The sequence below is a fragment of the Podarcis liolepis genome (genome assembly GCF_965112155.1).
Source record: "Podarcis liolepis genome assembly, chromosome: 10".
Taxonomy (NCBI): domain Eukaryota; kingdom Metazoa; phylum Chordata; class Lepidosauria; order Squamata; family Lacertidae; genus Podarcis; species Podarcis liolepis.
The window spans coordinates 36,941,292-36,961,525 of NC_139562.1; the positions used below are offsets into that span (position 1 = coordinate 36,941,292).

General features: G+C 43.5%; 1 protein-coding gene and 1 long non-coding RNA gene across 7 annotated transcripts in view; one reads left to right on the top strand and one right to left on the bottom strand.

Annotated features, from left to right (window-relative positions):
* LOC310687656 (uncharacterized protein) overlaps nucleotides 1–20,234 on the top strand; it is a 223,301-nt gene that overhangs the window by 110,965 nt on the left and 92,102 nt on the right. Inside the window, exon 1 of one of the 6 annotated variants that reach the window (XR_014516512.1) lies at nucleotides 6,437–6,561. The exons of the other annotated variants lie outside the window; for them this stretch is intronic. The gene's annotated coding sequence lies outside the window, so the exon portion shown is untranslated. Of the gene's footprint in view, nucleotides 1–6,436; nucleotides 6,562–20,234 lie in introns of those variants that run through there. 6 annotated transcript variants of the gene reach the window in all.
* Nucleotides 15,242–20,234, bottom strand: part of LOC310687661 — a 224,711-nt gene continuing 219,718 nt past the window's right edge. The window contains exons 14-16 of the long non-coding RNA XR_014516521.1: nucleotides 18,898–19,045; nucleotides 17,680–17,944; nucleotides 15,242–15,353 (exon numbers count right to left, since the gene is read on the bottom strand). This is a non-coding gene — a long non-coding RNA (uncharacterized lncRNA). The remainder of the gene's footprint in view (nucleotides 15,354–17,679; nucleotides 17,945–18,897; nucleotides 19,046–20,234) is intronic.

Consider the following 20,234-nt stretch of genomic DNA (forward strand, 5'->3'; position numbering starts at 1 on the left):
CTGAGGTACCACTTTAGCTAATGGGGCCTCCCGCTACCGCCACACAATTTCTGTTCTCGTCCTGAAGCAAAGTTCTTAACCTGAGGTACTATTTCTGGGTTAGCAGAGTCTGTAACCTGAAGTGTCTGTAACCTGAAGCGTCTGTAACCCGAGGTACCACTGTAGTTTATTTACACATACATACAACCTGAGGGGTTCACAGAATTACCCCAAAAGGTCTTATTTCTTTGATAGCCACAGCCTTGGATTCAAACAGAACTCAGACATTGCTCTCAAACGCTTCTCTGATTCTCCAGCTTGCTGCTTTACCTAAATTGGGCGCTCGTACAGTTCACAGAAAGGTTACTGGGAGGGGGTGAAGAGGCAGCAGGCATAATCCAACCTGACCATTCTGTACCAACGCAACAGGTCTCCAACAATGTAATAGGCCTTTTCCCCTAATTGCCCACAGTGAACTCTCCAGTCATGGTGGTGAAAGGCAAGCAAGGAGAGGGAGTTTATGAAAGTGAGCGACATGTGATTTCTCTCACTGTCTGGTGGTTCCCTATGGTGTTTCCTATACACAAAATCAGTTCAGTTTCTCTCCTATGGCTTCAGACTACCTGGCACCTAAGTTCCTCCACCTTGCTTCTTAAGATTAGCATCCATCTGTCTACCTGGTTACTCCTTTGCTGTGCCACTTAGTAGTTCTGCTTCATTCACATGGCAGTTAGGACAGGTGTAGCCAACATGCTACTCTCCAGATGTTGTTGGACTACCCTCCCATTCCTGACCATTGGCTATGCTCCCTAGGGCACTTGTAGTCTGAACAACACCTGGAGGCACCATGTCATGTTGGCTGTCCCTGTTAGGCTGTGTTGTATGCCTTTTAGTTTCTCATAAATGGGGGCCCTTTGTCCTGAAATGTCACAGGTCTAATCCTTGGGCAGTGGGGGAGTAGAGTACCAGAAAACCCCATGCCATTTGGATGAAAAACAGTGACAGACGAGAAGAGCACTTTCTGGGTCTCCCATTGAAATTGATAGAAAACAAACAAACAAGAGTAACAAAAATGTGTGGACTGCTTCCAAATCAGTAATGAAAGAAACAAAACTTTTAATACCCAAAAAGGCATGGTGTAACAAAACAATTGTGCCTGCCCTCCCTCTGGCATGCCTCTGGCATCAGTGTCTCCCAATGCGACTTTCCTGCTCTGTGTTTGCCTTTCAGAGGTGCCTGCGTTTTACAGTTCTGTGCAGGATCTTGCACATCTTCTGCGTGCCCTGGTACATCAGGTGGCAGGATCATGGTGCATCCTGTCCCTTTCAGCCAGAATGAATGTTTGCATCTCTCTCGCTTTGGCTCGGGCTCTTGAGTTCTTCATAGTAATCATGAAAGCAACCCTACGAAGTACACAGTGTACTTGCAGCTGGGGTCGTAAGCAGACAGAAAGGCCGTTGCTGAAAATAAAAGTGCTTCTGTCCTTGATGATGTTTCTTTGGTGCTCTTAGCTCTGCAGTTCTTCATGCGGTTGTTTTGATCCACAAGGGAGGGGGATGATTTGCAGCCTCAAGGAACAATATGACCTGGCACGCTGCTGCTTACTGATATCTTCCTCAGACATGTGCAAATACAATTTGCCAATGATGATGTTGTGAAAGCCTCTTTCACTCATGATTGTGCAAATGTTTGAAATGCTTAAAAGCAACATCAGCAAAAGAAAAGTACTGTTTGTAATGGATAGGTTGTTGCCATGAGCTATTGATTAAACAGTATTTTTAAAAATAACCTTAAATTAAACACTTAAAATTCATAAGAACGTAAGAGCCCCTGCTGTGTCAGGTCAATGGCCCGTCTAGCAGCTTGCTCCCATAATAGCCAACCAGATAGACTTATCTTCCACAAAGTTGCCTAATTCTCTTTTTAAAAACCATCTGAGTTGATGGCCATCACTCCATGTTGTGGTACCAGCTTCCATAGTTTATGCACTGCATGAAGAATACTTTATTTTGTCTGTCCTGAATCCTCCAACATTCTGATGAGAGAGAGAGAAGCTTCTACATATCCAATTTCTCTACAGCATACAAATATCCTATACACCTCTATCATGTGCCCCCTTACTTGCCTTTTTGTTCTAAACTAAAAAGCCCGAGATTCCTAGGAGAGTTGCTCATAGAGGAGAGTCTACTTTAGAAATACCACAATTGGTGGTGGGGGTGGGAGTGAACCTTGCAATCTTCTTGTCCTGTCCTGGAATGGGATATGTACTTTCTCTGGTCTCCTTCCACAATGCTGTCAGCATAGAGATGCATATGTGCCAGCTACAGAGACAGCTTGCACAAGTCCTGAGCAGAGGAAGGTGCAGAAACTGGATATCAGCAGGGCTAACCCAAGACATTCTGCTGCCTGAGATGAAGGGCAGGATGGTGCCTCCCATTCTGTTTACAAATACCAACCAGAGTGGCAACTGAATCGTAGTTCAACACTGGGGAACAGCACCTGTGCCAGCATCTTCCACTATCCCTGAGAGCAGCAGGCAACCTGCACAGGCCTCATAAAACACAAAGCTGCAGCAGTTGTTGGCATGTACAGTCCACCCGAATGCACTTTCTGCATTGTATGTTGCTTTGCAACCTAAACTTCTGAAACGTCAGGTCACGGGTGATGATTAAATGAACAAATATGTAGTTGTCAGATCTGGTTATGCAGATTTTTACTTATGCAAGAATTAGTTAAGTAGAAATTCAGCTAGAAGTGGGTTGGAAGCAGCCTGGGACTGCATGGTTTGGAGAAAAGCGCTGGCAGGCTACATGCAGATTTCAGCCTTACTTTGTCTACTAGAGAACCACTATCTCTCCCTGCATCCACCACCGTTCCCCACCATCTTTGGTAGCTCGAGATTAGACAGGCCTATATTTTAAAACATGAATTTTATATTTATAGAGATTATGTATCTGATTGGAAGAAGCCTAGCATCGCAGGAAGTTTAAAGCATAACCAAACCACACATTCCATTTCCCCCTTATCAACTCAATTATATGTAATGATGGCTGACTCTTATGGACCAATAACTGCATAAGTTTAGATACCATTAGAGCATCATTGTTAAAGTACCTAACATCACCCAAAATATCATAGAGGCATCTTGGAGGCATCTTTCTAACTTGTTGGCTGCAGTCTGGGTTCAATTGACCCTGCATGATGGTGGTGAGTTCTGGCACCTCTTTTTCTAGAAAAATAGCAGTGTGTACAGGTATATATGTTCTCTAACTTGTGCACTTCTTATCGGTGGTACTTATTTACATCTACTTAATTGTACCTGCCATACCTTTGGTTGTCTGCTGCCTCAGTCTAAAATGGAATGTTCAGTATCTAGGCTGAACATCTTTCCACCTAGCTTACATTATTTAGTTTTCACTTGCTTGTTGTGTATGAACATGTCACCATGATAATTGGCGGTTTGGCATCACCATAATTTGAAAGCTGTGCTTAGTTATAAGTGCCTTAGTTATAAGTGCATTCAGGATGGGGGTTATGAGTTAGATTGCCACAGTGACCAGGCATAATTAAAGTCAAATAGGCCATAAGCCATAGTAGAGGGGTGGGGGTGGAGCCACCCTGCTGATACTGAAGCTCCGCCTCCTCGCCCTGCCCCAGTGCTGTCCCAAGTAAGCAGCAGTGATGCTGGTGTTGGGAGGCAGCGTCCCTGTATCTCTGTTTCACGACATGCTAGTTGAAATCAGTATGAACGAACCCACGCGGTATAAAATATAGTGTTATTAGTTTGGGAAGGGAGGAGTAGTTGGCATACCAATAGCCTTCTAATTCCTGGAACCAGAAAATGTTAAAATCTAAGAAAAGATTCAAATTCCTGGAATAGCCAGGCTAGCTTCCTTGTGAGGTAACAGCCTAAGTATTTCATTTCACTTTTAACTTGTATACCTCTTTTCTATATTACTATGCACAAGTTTACATCAACAAAATATACAACAAAGAACATAACCTTATAAGCATGGATCATTAAGGTAACAAAGGAAGTGGTTCAGTGCTGTGGGTGGGCTCCCTTCCCTCAACTCACAGACAGACAAAGGCCAGAGTGGAGAATTGAGTTATGGGAGCTAGAAGCTGGAAGCAGCAGGCTGGGAAAACAGAAGAGACTGAGCAGTGCTTGATTTCTGTCTGAATCCAAGGCTGTGGCTACAGGAGAAGCAAGACCCTTTGGGGATGTGAATGCTCTGCACTTTCTCCATCATAGGCTCATATATGTGGGAATAAACCATTTATCATAGAGGCACCACAGTCTCCTTTGTCCCTCATTCTGAAGGAGACACAAACCCTGGGTAAGCACCTGGAAAACCTGGAATCTCTCACCATTCAGAAACTGGAGTGGCATGCATCAATATATTAGAAATACTGTACTGCAAACACTGTCTGAAACCATGTTTATAAAATCATGGCTGTAGAACGCAGGACATCTGGGTGGACTTTGCTTGCACTTTTCCTCATGACACCTTGGTGCAGGAGGTTAGACTAGATGGCCGCAAGAAGGAACATTCCTTCCTTACAATTCCATGACTGGCTTTTCTTTCATTCCATTTCAGTTCACTCGGAAAGCCCCTTTGCCTTTAGTTAAATTGCTATATAAAGCCTACAGAGAGACAAGAATACTGAATTATACATAGTTTTCCCCCTTTTCTTTTCCTGTCCCAGAAGCGTTGAACTGCCACTTTGTGTATATGTGTGTGGATGTGTTTGTTGGCCTAACGTACGCACCTTTGCACAGTGTGTGTTGAAAAGCAACATTTAAAGTGCTGCGGATTTTTGGCTCCGTTTTTCTTTTTTCCTTTTTGGTGGTGATGGTGGTGTTTAGACCCAGGCACTGTTTGGATGTATGATCAACTGTGATATGAAGCTGATGAAAGAACTATATCAACAGTATGAATAAATGATGGCCCTAACATGAACAGCATAAATAAATGATTCCCTCCCTCTTCTCCCTCCTGCTTCCCCCCCTGAATATAAGATCAGTTAATTGAATGCCTAGTTAGCTGGATTCCCACCCCACTGCTCCATATAGACTACTTGACCAAGCAAGCTTGCCTCCATATGGGAGCATTTGTGCATGCCCACCCACACAAACAGCTAGATCCTATGGTGCTCCTCCATGCACAGAATTAATCCCTCCATAATTGAAGGTTCCTGCAAATGGTAGGGCCGGATATGATTTTAGCTGACTCCCCCAACCCCCACACTTCCCAAAAATCTGTTCCAAAGGTTTAAGGAAGCCTCCAAACCCCCAAACTGGCATAGGAGGTAGTTCAACACAGCTGCAGATTTTTTATTTTTAAACCCTACTACCTTCCTTCATGGAAGGACATTTGCTCAGCAGGGAGGAGTCCTTTAGGATCAAACCTTCTGCTTGTGTTCCTGGGGGTTTGTTCTCCCACAATGATATAAGCAACTGGCACTATGTGGGCAGTTTTATGCCCTAGACCAGGGATGCAGGAGGATGAGGAATCGGTTAATAGTGACCTTGAGCATCCTTTCTGTAAGCAGAATTCTGCTTATTGGTTCTTTCCCAGAGGCTCTAGAATCTGTGTCTATGACGGGTGTGTGAGTGTGAAAGGGGTTGTGTCTGAGTGTGCGCTAATAGGGGACTGGAGGGTGTGCGAAAGGCATTGTGCGCCCTCCTCGACAACAGCTCAGAACTTTGTGCAGATTTCTGAGCATGCAGAGATCTGTTTACCTGCATTCATGAAATATGTAAATACTTTTTGAAAAATGTGCCCAGGCTTTTTGGCTGACAGTTTTATGAAGTTTTTATTCCACTGGTTTTAACTGCTGTCATAATGTTTTGAATCATTTCATGTAATTTTACTGCTGTGAGCAGTCTTGGGTTCCCCTTGGGGAGGAAGTGTTAGGGTTAAACATCTGAAATTATAATACGCATAAACAGTAATAAAAAAGGGAGCCCATCCCTGCTGTAGCTTTTTTACAAGAACCTAACTAATTTTGTTTATTCAGAAAAGTCCGTTCAGTGCATAGAAAAACGACAATCAGCCATTTCTTACAGAGTTATCACAAAATCAAGCAAGCCAGTTTTTCAGGCTACAAGGTAGTATACTTAATGGGTCACAAAATGTGCGGCAACTGTCTTTTGATCCATAGGTCATGCAAAGTGTATGACAACACCCTTTTTACCCGAGGCAGCCTTGCATCAGTATGAGCAGACACAGGGACTCCATCTCCAAATTCCTAAATTTAGGACTCCTAGATCCCTATCAGGAAGCAGGTATTCACTTACCTAGATTATGTTGCCATCAGGTCCATCAATCTATATTGTAATAAGCTGGAGCTAAATACAGATCTATATACGATAGGAGTAACCAAACGCAACATGATTGTTTAATTGGACTGGTTTGTTGTGGCCTGTGTCTGACGTTACATAGCTCCCTTTGCAGTTTCCAGCATAGAAACAGTGTTAGATAACTAAAGAAGGGATCTGTGTAAATTACAGTAATTAAGAATAATAGCAAAGAAGATTCATTTGGGGGCATTATGTAAGCACACATCAAAATTCAGGTAAGTTTCGTGCCATATGGTATTGTAGTAAGTGTATGTCACACCCCTCCCCTCAAAAAGAAAGTTTAAAAGGCTAAAGGCTGTTTAATTAGCCAGAGGCTGGGTGAAGAGGAATGTTTTTGCCTGTCACCTAAAACTATGTAACAAAAGCACCAGGTGAGCCTCTTTGGGGGAGGTTGCCCTGTGAATTGTGAAAGCACCTTGATTTACTTGTGAGGAGGTTTACGCTAGGGAGGCATGCTGTGACAAAGTGTGAGAACTCCTGCATCATAGAAATCTGGCCTCAGTGGTATTTTAATCTTCTAGGAAGGATTGCCCAACCTGGCTGTTGGTTCAAACATGCTGACGGAGACGAATAATTTTTTTTTATTAAAAAAAAAAGTGAGGAAAACTGTAGTATATCAAAAGGGCTGTTGAAGGGGTGGAGGAAGGCTGTCTATGTGTGTGTGGGTGCCTGTGAATGCATGTCTTTGGAGTTCTTTGAACGGTCCACGTGCTCCCTTTATCTCCAGCTCTTGTTAAATGCAATTGCTTGGCAGGGGTCCACCTCACATGGTCACCTGAGCTATTTCCATTCCCATTTCCATGGCAGTGCATGAGAGAATCAGCATCACGTGGCTCCTTCAGTGGAACACACAGGAATCAGTTATTATTGCTGCCAAGGAGAACGGCATAAAACCCAAAGTAATGAAGCCACATCAGCGTATAATAAGAATGCAGTCTTTATGTACACAGGGACAGAGATTTGTGGCAGGTGTGTGGGGTGGGGGGTGCAGAATAGGTAAAACCTCTGCAGAAACAACGTATTTGACAGATCAGTAGCACATGGATCACCCCTTCTGCTGAATTACAAGACTGTTTTTTCTCTCCTAGCTGCTGTTTTAGACTCCTGCCTCGGACAGACCAGGGGTCAGGGATGATGGGTATTGTGTTCCAAAGCATCAGGAGGGCACCCGGTTGGAGAAGGTTGCTCAAGCTAGTGGAAAATAAAGAACTGAAAATAAAAAGAGACTGGTTAAAACTAGGGCTCTATGGGAACATAATTCTTTGGAAAGAAGAACCGATTTAGCCAGCTTTTTCAAGTCCAGCTTCTTCTAAGCTTAATCATGGCTGTGAAGCCTTAACATTTGAGGGGCAAACTACAAGTTACACTGCCTGAAGGGTCTTTTGTCATTGCAAAGCACTACCAGGGAGAGGCAATTGCCTCACAGGAGGGACAGGAGTGCTCCTGTAAACATGGATCCAGAGTGCTGTTAGGTGTGGGGAGGTAGAAGCACCTGGGGGGAATAATCAACAAAGCTCCTTCCTGGAGTATTATTTCCACCAGAGACCAGGCAAATGCAACTTCCAAGGGCTACTCACTCCGCAACTAGAGCAGGTGAACTTTTTCAGAATGTGGCTACATTCTGAGGGCTACATTCCATTTGATGGCAGGGCTAGAGGCAAATGTGGGCAGAGCAATGAATGTGGCTTGTACCTTCATACATTTGGCTAGCACAAATACCCTCTCTATCCTCCATCCATGCAAGTGAGAAGCATAATCAGAGTTTCAAAGACAATTTTGAGCCAGGTAAAGAGGGTGCAGAGCAGGGTGAGGGGCGTGACTTGGACATGTGTGTGACCTGATAAGAATCCCGAGGACCAGATAGTGATTTGGATTTGGCCCTCAGGACTGAGGTTCCCTCTCCCCCTCTCTACATCCGTTAAGTGGTTGCTGTGTATTTGGCAAAAAAGTATTTGGCAAGCCTGCCAGCTTTGAAAATACGCTTCATGCCTTTACAAGCCTTTCCCCCTCCTTCAGATTCAACTTTTGCAAACACTGGCTCACATAAGGAACAGCATACATTTCTCCTTTTGACTGTGTTTGTGCACAACGGTTTAATATGCATCGGTAGACATTGCCAGCGCCTGAGTGACAGATGGGGTTGGGCATACGTTGAGTTCCAGGTTTCAAATACAGTATTCTTCAATAATGGGAGGCATAGCCTATCAAAGGCTTAGCTGAAATAGGGGCCACTTTTTGTGAAGTGTTTCACCTCAACTCATGCCCATTTTGGAGAAGTGTTGGGGGCCTCATTAACATTTGCCCCATCCACAGGGTGATCTTTCCCCTTCTGTCAGCAAGCGCTTTGCTGAGAGTAGAAGAGACAGCGAGGAGAAGGTAGAGGTGGGGGAGAAATTGGGTCAGTTAGTATTTTAATGGGAATCAACCTGATTTGCCCTCATGGAGACAATATGCAAACTGAAATGCAGCTATCTTTCAGAATTCACACATCTCTGAATTTTGCAATCTGGTTCTCCAACCAAAACTGTTATACAGTGAAGTATATACTAGGGGGGAAATGTCTATATTAGTGAAAATAATGTAACTAATGGTCTTATTTTAGGGGAAATACTTGCAGAAATGTTTATATTATGTCAAACATGCAAATATGCATATATTAGGAGAAATGTGAATGTTCATGTGGATTTCCTTTTTAAAATTGCAAATGGGGAGAACTTCAGGCTGAAAACGTGAGAAAGTAAAATTTATGGATTTGTCTCTCCCTAAAGACAAGGAGGCAGTGCCTGCTGTCAATGTCTGGGATCATCCCTGCTGCAGGTGGGCTTGTTTTGGGGTTTGGGGAGGGGTGTGTGTTTGTTGTCTGATGGCTGCCTTTGTTGTGTGCATTTCACAGGGTGCTTTCAATTAAATATCCACAGGCATCTCCCCATGTGTGTTGCACATTCTATGGTGTAGCCCAGGCAGTGGCAGCGTGTGGAGTGTGGGATGTGTTGGTGTGCTCCCCCTGTATTTGTTTTACCTGGTTGATATGTGCCATGCTGTTGGTGCTCCTGGCTATGTGATTGGTAAAGTGTGTGGTACGCATGCCTGGAGTGCACAATGTGCGGCCTGTGCTGATAGGCTGATGAATTGAGCATTGCTAGGGACACCACATGTGCCCTCTTAGTTTGCATTCCTGGGCCAGCGGTGGAGAGCCTCTTCCCATGAGCTACCTAGAATGGTGCTTGGGAATTCTCCCCTGTGAGCACCATTCTTGTGGCAATGCTGGCTGAGATGGATCTCTGTTTTCATGGTTTCTTTTCACTATGCCAGACTGGGACCAGCCCAGCTGGTATGTATCTCCAAAACAGGGTTTGGATCCGGCATACTTTACTCTGGCTTAAATTAAGTCAGTGTAGCTTTCGCTGGCTCCCCATAACCAGGATTGATCTCTGAATTAATGAAGAAATAGAATGTCTATAAATTTAATCTCCATCTAGTTCACTGAGCATTTCAAAGAGCTGTTCTTTTGTGAAGACTTGGTGGTGTATATAGTTGTCTTGTGCTGTATGTTACAGGAGCTTAAAACGCCATTTCTTTCACTCAAACACACCCAATTAAGGCTAGCATTTTAGCATGGCAAAGCATGTTAAAGTCAATGTTCATGTCTGTGGCTTTGCAGAGCAACACAAAAGCTATTATAAGAGTCAATTGGGAACAAATTGCTTGTGTATAGATTTTTGTCATGTGGGCTCTCTCTATCTGTGTGTGTGTGTGTGTGAGAGAGAGAGAGAGAGAGAGAGAGAGAGAGAGATATCCTGGAGGTTAATTGCAAAGAACAATACATAACATTTAAATAGATTAAAAGTATATAAAAGTTCAAATAATGTGATCAGTGAGTGCAAATCTTTGTAGATCCCCATAATAATCCTATCCAACTGTACCCCATGAGTAAGGCCCATTGAGCACAGTAGGCTTTACTTCTGAGTAAACATGCACACAATTGTGCTCTTGGCCTTCCAGCATGACAACCTAATCAATCCAAGTAGGCAAGGAAACAAAAAAGACAAACAAAACTGGAAATATATTGAGGGGAGGGGATGTACGTTGCATAAAAAAATAGCAATTAACCTTTGAAGAAGCAATGTGACTGATTAAGTGAGTAAAGAAAAACAAGAGGGCTTGGTATTTTCATGTTTCTCAATTCTGTTACGGGAAAATCCTCCAGGGAGAACCTTTGAAGTTGCTTCTCAAAGTCTGCCGTTTGTGATGTGCTCCACCCTGTGCTGAAGGGGTGGGACGGTGGGGAACCGCTGGGCTTGGGTGAGGTTCGCATGTGCAGACCCCTTCCTACTTGAGACAGCGCTTCTTAGGAAGCGAGGCTCCCTCCCTGTCAACATCTTCCTTCCTCCCCCCCACCTTCCCAGCACAGTTGTGTGTGTTGCTTCCCTGCATATGCTGTGTTCTTGCAGGCTGATTTCCACAAGATACAGTACTTGCCTGCTTGGGAGGCAACCCTGTCACGATAGTAATCATGAAATATCCGCAAATTATCCTAACCTCTGCCTTCAATTAAGATCTGTATCTGGGTGGATTTGTATTAAAATTACAAATCCAAATGCAAGGCCCAAAGATACCCTCCTCTGCGTGTCTTCTTTCAAGTCTGGATTGCTCAGTAGAAATGCTTATAAGCCCAGCATTGGTTATCTGAGTTTTTGCCAGTCGTGTTTTCCCTTTGTGTAGAACCCAATTGGCAGTTCTGCCCTTCAACCCAGAAAGACAACTAACATGCTGCCCTCCCTATGCTTTGGACCGTCTCTATCACCCATCACCCTTGACCATTGGCTATGTTGACTAAAGCTGATGGGACGTGCAGTGCAGCACATTGGGCACCACTGTTAGACCTGCTTTACTTTCTTGCACCAGCTGATTTCCACCCACTAACCTGTCCCCTGTCCCCCACCGACAGCCAGTAGCATTCACATACCCTCAACTCCCCAATGGATCTCTCCAATGGATTTCTATCCCAGCTTTGAGAATCACTGAGATTCAGTGCACCAGATTCTTCAAGTTCATATGGAGGAGGTCTGCTATCTGCCTATAAGATCTGGGCAGCTTAAATGGTCCTATACAGCAGAGAGCAGTTGGTTTTGACTCCTAACCAAGCAAAACCTAGCTAAGCTTTGGAACATTCAGGCTGTGTTTATAATTTTTTTTGGATACTGCATTATTTTTACATTTACTGCTACATACATGAAGGCTCTCCTTCATCCTTATCCTTCCCAGCACACACCCAAACCCTCACTTACCACAAGGCCCACCAGGGCTGGAGACATTTAAACCGTAGGGCAAAAGGTTGTGTAAACCTCCATTAAGCTAAAAGCCTCCGCAGATCTTAAGTTGCTAAAAACATCTGAGGCAAGACTATATAGCAGACTCCCTGGTGGGCAAATGTTATTTGGGCACATGAAATGATGGACATACTTAAAGATCCCATTGAATTTGAGGTATGTGTCCTTGGGCTATGAGGTTTCCAAATGCTGCTGCCATCCGCACCACTCCCAGGTTTTCCATGTGGCTATGGAAGCCTGCCTGAAGCTCTCTCTGCCTGAGCTAGTAACATCCAGCTTCCTGTAATAATCCTATGGCGAGGCCGACTGCAATACATCAGACTCATATAATGTTAATGGGATGTCATGCTAATGGGAACTTGGAAGCAAAATATCCCAACACATCATTGCAGGCATGTTCTGCACTATTTAGTGATAATTGTATTTATTCGTACAGTTGTCATTGTTATTGGAAATCTTCCTAAAAAAATGGAATGTAACAAAATCATGGAGAAAGGCTGTACAGAAACAAAAAAAGGTAAAGGTAAAGGGACCCCTGACCATTAGGTCCAGTCGTGACCGACTCTGGGGTTGTGGCGCTCATCTCGCTTTATTGACCGAGGGAGCTGGTGTACAGCTTCTGGGTCATGTGGCCAGCATGACTAAGCCACTTCTGGCAAACCAGAGCAGTGCACGGAAACGCCGTTTACCTTCCCGCCGGAGTGGTACCTATTTATCTACTTGCACTTTGACGTGCTTTTGAACTGCTAGGTTGGTAGGAGCAGGGACCGAGCAACAGGAGCTCACCCCCTGGCAGGGATTCGAACCGCCTACCTTCTGATCGGCAAGTCCTCGGCTCTGTGGCTTAACCCACAGCGCCACCCGTACAGAAACAAAACGCAACAACAAATTGCTCTTTAGGATTTTGTAGTTGTTGCAAGGATGGAGGGAGAGCATCTCTTAAATACTCTGGCCATGACTGAGAAGTATTTTGACAAGATGTTTGCAAGCAACGCAGTCTGCATGCTAGGGGAGGGGAGGGTGAGATTTTTTGGGAGGGCAGGGTTGTTCCAAAACATTTGGCTGTCTGAAGCAAAAGATAAGATGGAACCCTCCCATTCCTGTCAACAGCAGTTACTGCTCGAGTTAAAGGAGAGTCACGCATAGATGGTTTACAACAACAGTGGTGGTGTTATGGGTGGCATTCAACTAAGTTTTACCCAGAGTAGACAAATTGACATTAATGGGCCTATTTTAGTCACCTTCATTAACTTCAGTGAGTATACTCTGAGTAAAACTTAATTGAATGCCATACTATGAATATTAATAATATTAGCAATAGCAATAATAACCAGCACTAAGTGTCTTTTCACAAGGGCCATGTGTTATTAGAAACCAATTTAAAAGACATTATGTAGCCTGTGATTTACTGCACTGCTTGCTTAATTACACTAGCGCTTTGCCAAAACCTGACCTCTAATTTCTTGGAAGTTTTCTTTCCCTGCAGAAAAGGCGTCCCTTTTTCTGCCTCATTCCCAGGACTCTTTGGAATTCCTTTAGGATTTTGCTGGGTTTCAGCTTCTCTTCTCTCATTATGAGGTGCCCATGGGTGGTGTGTATGGGGTTTTGGGGGTTTTTTGCATGCAAAATAGATTACATACGGTGGCACTTCTCAGTGAAATGAATGTCCATTGGCACAGCCTCCATTCTGTGTGAACCAGAACCCTGTTTGAGTGACTGTATATGGGCTTGAAGTGGATCAGAGCACATATAAAAGCCCTGCTCCAATGTCCCCACATGCAGGCTCTAGTTCAGACCTTCTTGCAAAAGGGGTTTTCTGAGATGTGTTCAGTTCAGCTTGGTTAGTATCCTATGTACAAGAGAAAAGGAACATATCTCAGTGAGAGAGCATCTGCTTTTCAGAAGGTGCCAGGTTCAACCCCTAACATTCTAGGTACTCAAGCTTGAGGTCCACTAAGGCCCATTAGATCCTTTTCACATGTACTACTGGCAAGCTAGGTGCCCACCCCATCTTATATCTGTGCAGCTGGTTCTTCCTGCCTAAGTGTAGTACCTTCATTTGTCCCTATTGAATACCCTAACTGTTATGTACTGAAGTTCTCACCCTGGGCCAGCAGGGGGATACTGTAGATAGTTTTCACTCAGGTCCACATATGCAAATAAGGGATTGAAAGTGATGTTCAGTGATTGGATAGTTACAGAAAATGGTTACTGTTGCGTTCTAGTGGAGCTCTATATAAGCAGGCTGGCTGAACCCTTCAGTTCAGTTCTGTTCTGGCCTGTGAATAAACAAGAGCTGTTTGAAGAATCGCTGTGTCGTCTGATATGTTCACCCACAACTTAACACTAACCATGCAGTTTGAATCTCAATGCAGACCTAAATGTGTGGAGATCAGGAGAGGAGGGGCGGGGGCAGTGTGCATGGGGATATTGGCAGAAGCAGCCAACACAGTGGAATGGCCTGCACAGCACTGCCCCACCACACCAGCCACTCCTAGCCAGAACACACTCTCACACACACATCATTGCCCCTATCCAGTCCGAGTTCTCACATGTGCTTGAAGAGGACTGCGGACTTGTGAACAATATTGTATGTGGTTTTTGTGTGTGGGTAGTAAGTAAACAACAACAACAACAACAGTATATGAGGATCTGCATAACCTATGGGTAACTTCCTCTCGATTCCAGTAACTAAAGTTCATAAACGTTTGCAATTTATTACTACCCAAAGGGGATATTATATATATATATATAGAGAGAGAGAGAGAGAGAAATATGCTAGCAGCAGTGCTCTGTTGCTGCCATGGGCTAGACCTCTCATTCAGAAACATGCCCCTCCTTAGCCATGTGAACCGCTCTGCCAAATGCCTGTGAGAAAGGAGAGCACAAAGCAAATGAAGCTATTTCTGTGCTTCACCACAGAAACACGAAGTTTTTCTCGTAAACCCTGCGAATGAACGTGGAAGCAGAACAAACCGAACCAAAACAAACACCACTTAAATGTGACTGCCAAAAGGCTTATATACCTGAAAATAAGCTGCATATGCCCCAAATTGCTCAGCCCTTTGCCCCAGGAGGTTTCATTTCAGAAGATTTGGATAATGAGAATTACATTGCCTAGACAAACCATTTTTCTTCCAAAGCATATTTTATCGATCCTTTTTAATTTTTTATAAGCCTTTGGAGAGGAAGGCTGTTTTAACTACATATATTAGGAATGAGAATGAGGTCTTTACGTGAGCACCATGAACCTTGCAGGGGTGGCCCATGGCATGGAAAGAGCAGCGCAATCAGTGCTTTCTGCCCACATACCACTGTGGTGCAGAACTGAAAGGGCTCCCCTGCTCCACGGTGAAGAGAGCCTTACAGTGGTTACAAGAAATAGAATAGCATACTGCAAATGAAGGGTGTGCATTTGTTTCAGAACGAGTGGGAAACTGAACAGAACAGGACCCGTTCAGCCCAATTTCCATATGTTGGGAAATGAATGCAGAGGAGTTTGTTTGGGAACCAATTTCTTCCATTTGTGGTTCTGCGGTGGTGTCAGGACTGTCTTCAACTTCCCTTTTTCTTTTGACTCAACTTTTGACACTGGACACTCCCGGTGGCTGCCATTTTGTTCTTCCTAGGATGCTCTGGATGTTGTTCTGAGGCGTTCTTGGGAATGGGGGTGCTGGCTGCTGAGACACTACTGCCACCATTGCTTTTGCAAAAATTAAAAGAAAGAGAGAAAGAGAAAGAAAGAACTCAAGATGAATGCGAGTACTTTAACAAAGTAATTACTAATGAATAAAACATGAAGCAAACTAGATTTTGACAAATGAAAGGCAAACCAAGTAAGAGTTTCAGTAATGGGTATGGATGAAATTCTGAAACGAACATACAAAAATTCCTTATACATCACTCTTGTGAAAAAGGCATTGCTGAAGTAAATTGAAGAAGAAATGTTTCATTTTCTCTCTCACTCTTTCTCTCCATGACTCTTATAGTTGTGCATTTGTTTCAGAGCCTCTACAGTGGTTCTCACAATTCTGTATAACTGTTTTATGGTTAATAGAAATCACAAAAGCCATGAGAAACTCCCACCACTATGGGCTAGTTTAGACTAACTAGTAATCAGGGATGGGCGAGTCTGTCTCTCAGTTTCTCATTTTTCCAATTCTAAGTTCAGTTGCCCTCATTTCTGCATCAGTTTTCAAAGGGAAGCCCATTGCAGTAATCCAGCGTTGGAGTAAACTACTGTGGTCAAGCTTGCTCAATCCTGTGGTCAAGCATTTGCATGCTACTCTCACAAATGTAAGCATTTTAATGCACACTTTACCCTAGTATATGCATTTCTGTACACATTACATAGCTGGAGAAGGGCAGCACATATTTTGGATTTTGAAAGATGTGTTTGTGTATTGTTTTGGAACCTTCATCTTTAAATGTGAATGGAATCAAATTCCCCTCCATCCCCGTGTAGTAGTCAGGGCTTTTTCCCAGCAGGTACTCACTGGAACTTACTTCTGGCACCTCTCAGGTGGGCGCCATTGCCATTCTAAGAGAACAAGAGAGGTGTTCATGGTGAGTTCTGGCACCTCTTTTGCTAGAAAAATAGCACTGCTCCAGAGCCTATACCTGCCCACAAAGGTTGTGGGTTTCATGCCTATGAAAGGTGCCAAATAGGCCTGTGACTAGTTCGTTGGGTCACGGCTGTCCTCCAGGCCTAAGTAAAGGTGGTTGCAACCAGGGGTGAAACTAGGCTTTATTTCCCCTCGGTCAAAGACCCAGTTTGGAACCCCCATGCGCATTTGCATACACACACATACACAGGCTGGGAGCTTCAATGGGGGGTTTACCCAGGACCAAAAACCTGACTAGTTCCCAGTAGCTATGGCCCTGATTGCAGCACACCAACAGTTGCACAGGAGCAGGGGCAGATCTACTGTGAAACTAATGAAGCTTAAGCTTCAGGGCCCCTATCTCAGAGGGGCTCCAGAAGTTACTTTACTCCACATTGCTTTTTAAAAAATGGGTCGAGTAGATCCAATTTGAGTTGCAAAAACTTGAAAATTGTAAGGCATAAGAAACTTTTGTTCACACCAGTGACTTTGACATGTGAGATAATCCAGTACAGTGGTGCCTCGGGTTAAGTACTTAATTCGTTCCGGAGGTCCGTTCTTAACCTGAAACTGTTCTTAACCTGAAGCACCACTTTAGCTAATGGGGCCTCCTGCTGCCGCCGCACCGCCGGAGCATGATTTTGGTTCTCATCCTGAAGCAAAGTTCTTAACCCAAGGTAATATTTCTGGGTTAGCGGACTCTGTAACCTGAAGCGTATGTAACCCGAGGTACCACTGTACAGCAATTTAAATCAAAATCTGAGATCATAGAAACATAGAGTTGGAAGGTACCCAAGGGTCATTATCTATTCCAACCCCCTGCAATGCAGGAATCTCAGCTAAAGCATCCATGAGACGGGCATCAAACCTCTGCTTAAAAACCTCCAAGGAAGGAGAGGAAGTAGTTAATGTAGCAGGATATAGTAATCAACTTTTTTTTAAGTTGTGGTGATCTGTCGTGGAACCACCCCATTGAATAAGATAACAGTGGTTGCCCAGACTTTGTTGTTGGTTGCAAAGGGGTCATCATAACAGTTCAAGCTTCAGGGCTCCAAAACTGTAGGTCTGCCACTGCACAGGAGTATTTCCAAAGTTAGACAAGGCCACCCATAGTTCATACCATTCTGATACAACGGCAAAGGAATTACTTTCATGGAGGGGTAGGAATCGTAAGAACAAGAATATGGAACATGAGAACCCTTCAGAATGGGAGAAGTGAACAATATTTACTTCATTCATTTCATACCATTTGGATTGCAATTACCCGGACACTTAGCCCTCTGCTATAAGCATAATGGGATTACTGAAATGTGGGTTAGTAGCTGGCATTACTGGTTATATCACCTGCAATTTAAGATAATGGGCCTTGAGGAAGAGACCTAATTTGAAGAGAACTGACCTACAAAGACTCAAGTCATCTGGAAGGCAGTTTCTGTCACCGCTGCCATTAAGCAACATCACTCTTAACGAGTCCAGGCCATTGATGCAATCCATAGGGCACCGCTGGTGTTCAGACATCATTGCCCTGCATAGACCCCCATGGAAATGAATACAGATGGGCAGCTTCTGTGCTTAGTGGATTGCTTCCAATGTTTGCTTAGCATTTAATTCTGTGCCAAAGCCCACATTCGCTTATCGTGGCTTTCCAGAAATCGGAGCCATTGCTACAAGAAGCCATGGGGAAGAATTGGAGACTTGATTAGTAAAGCTAACAATAAATAAAGGACTAAACTTTGATCGACAATGTCAACGTATAATATGTAAAAACACCCACTCAGATATTCATACCACATAGGATGGATTTACCTATGTCCTTTCCTTTAATTAAAAACCCATGGTTTTTTGGATCAGGGTAATGAAGCTGTGTGAGGGGTGATTTAACCCTTTGCCCTATGCAGTTTCCCTTACATAAACTGCATGTATTTCCGCTTCCTCCTCCACTGCTAATAGCTTCAAGGGGGAAATTAAGTTGGGAGATAAGGCATGGAGAAAGCAATTAATTCACTCTTCCCCAATGGTCCAAATATGACTACATTATGACTGTTTTTAATGAAAGAAACAGATTTTTGGAAACCCAGCTCTCCTGCATCACTTGAAGTCTGACTGAATTCAATGAGGCTTACTCCTAGGTAAATGTGTATAGAATGCAGCCATAATAGGCTACTGCTGTTCTCCCTCATATGTCCTGGCACTGTTCAGTTGGTTTGCCACATTTTTTACCTTCCTGCCTTCCTCAGAAAAATATGCGTAAGGTTCCCAGGAGACTCCAGATGCTTTCTGTACCCATGGGCAGAGCCAATCTGGCATTCCTGCTAGTTTTTTGCACCATACCAACCTCCCCACTGCCTCGCCTCTCCCAGGAAGCAACATTGACCCACCTGCCAGGAAAGTGCCCTAGTAACTTGACCCCATTTAAAGCAACAGCCCAGTTCGTTCATTCAAAGGAACATGTCAAGATGCAATGCTGGGGTGGGAGGAGTGGGCCTCTCCTTGACAGGTAAATTATCTTGTGTGTTTGATTTACATAGACACAAGTGTTTGTGCCAACATCCTTAAAAATAAATAAATCAGACCAACAAATCTAAGTTGCCATTCTGAAAATGAATCCAATAAACACCCTCAGCTTTCAAACACTCTCAAATGACTAAATCAGCTTGCAGGAATACTAGCAGTCTATGCAGCCCCATGAGGAGGATTGAATGTAGAAAGAAAGTCTCCCTTATAGAACTGCTAACAAGTTCCAGATGGCGAATTGAGCAATGCACCTTAAAGAAAGAAGGAAAGGGGGAAAATATGTACTACCACATTGAACGGTTTTTCTCATGAGTAAACATATGCAAGGATAACAAAGAGACAGACTGATTCCCACTTTTTTTTACACATGTTCTGTATACAAAGAGAACTAATTAGGCCCATTGAAAACTTTATCTGCGCATACTAGACACTGATTAAAAGGGGGGGTTCATTTTTTTCAATGTAGAGTTTGACATGCACATTCTGTAGTGTACATAAGACTGGAGGTGCTGCAGGAGGTTGAGAAACTGCAAACAGAATAAACCCTTTTATCCACAGGATTAGTGAAGGACTTGTATTTAGGAGTACGTTTACAAAGCACACAATGACCACATGAATAATGTCCCGTGGGCATAGTTGCACCCATGCTCTTGTATAAGTATTAGTAGAAATAAACCAATATTTATTAATAACGCTGTGTTAACTTTTAGTCAGCACATAAACCAGGAAGTTCCGCTTTTGCCATGCAAATTCTTTCGTAACAGAGCTTTCTTGGTTAAAGTTGCAAAGAAATAAGAGAATAAGCTCTTGATAAGGCAATCATGCTGAAACGTGTTAGGCACCTATCTACAATAAAACATTTCCTCATTTTGGCATATTTGAGACATTTCTCTTTATCAACTTTTAATAAGAAAATGAGAAGGGAGACTACAAAACTGAGACTTTCCTATTGTTCTGCAGATAATCACAAGGAACAAAAAGTTCTTATCTTATCGATGGTAGACCACTTGGAGGTATTTTGTTTTAGTAAGTGGTACATAAAATTTGTTAAAGAAGATGGATCTTCCTTGCTGATTTGATGACTGCTGACAGATACCCTCTGTCTTCTAACTTGGTCTAAAGAGCAGCAGCTTCTTGCTCAAAAGTAGAAACTGATGAAGAATAACAAAGCATTTACAAGCCCATTTCAAACCTTTCCACTCAATACAGGAACGATGGGGAGAAAGGGGGTGTTCGAGGCGTGAGCAGGGATTCTGAGGGCAGGGGCAATGAACATTTGTGTATGGCCTCTGTCTCCAGTTTAAGCTGCCGTGCATCATTTTGAATGCACAAGGAAGATATAAGAATGAACTCTACATTTCCTACGTGCAGCACCTGCTACATCTTGATTGAGAATCATCAACATTACATTCATGCCTTCTGCTGTGTTGGCAAGAACAA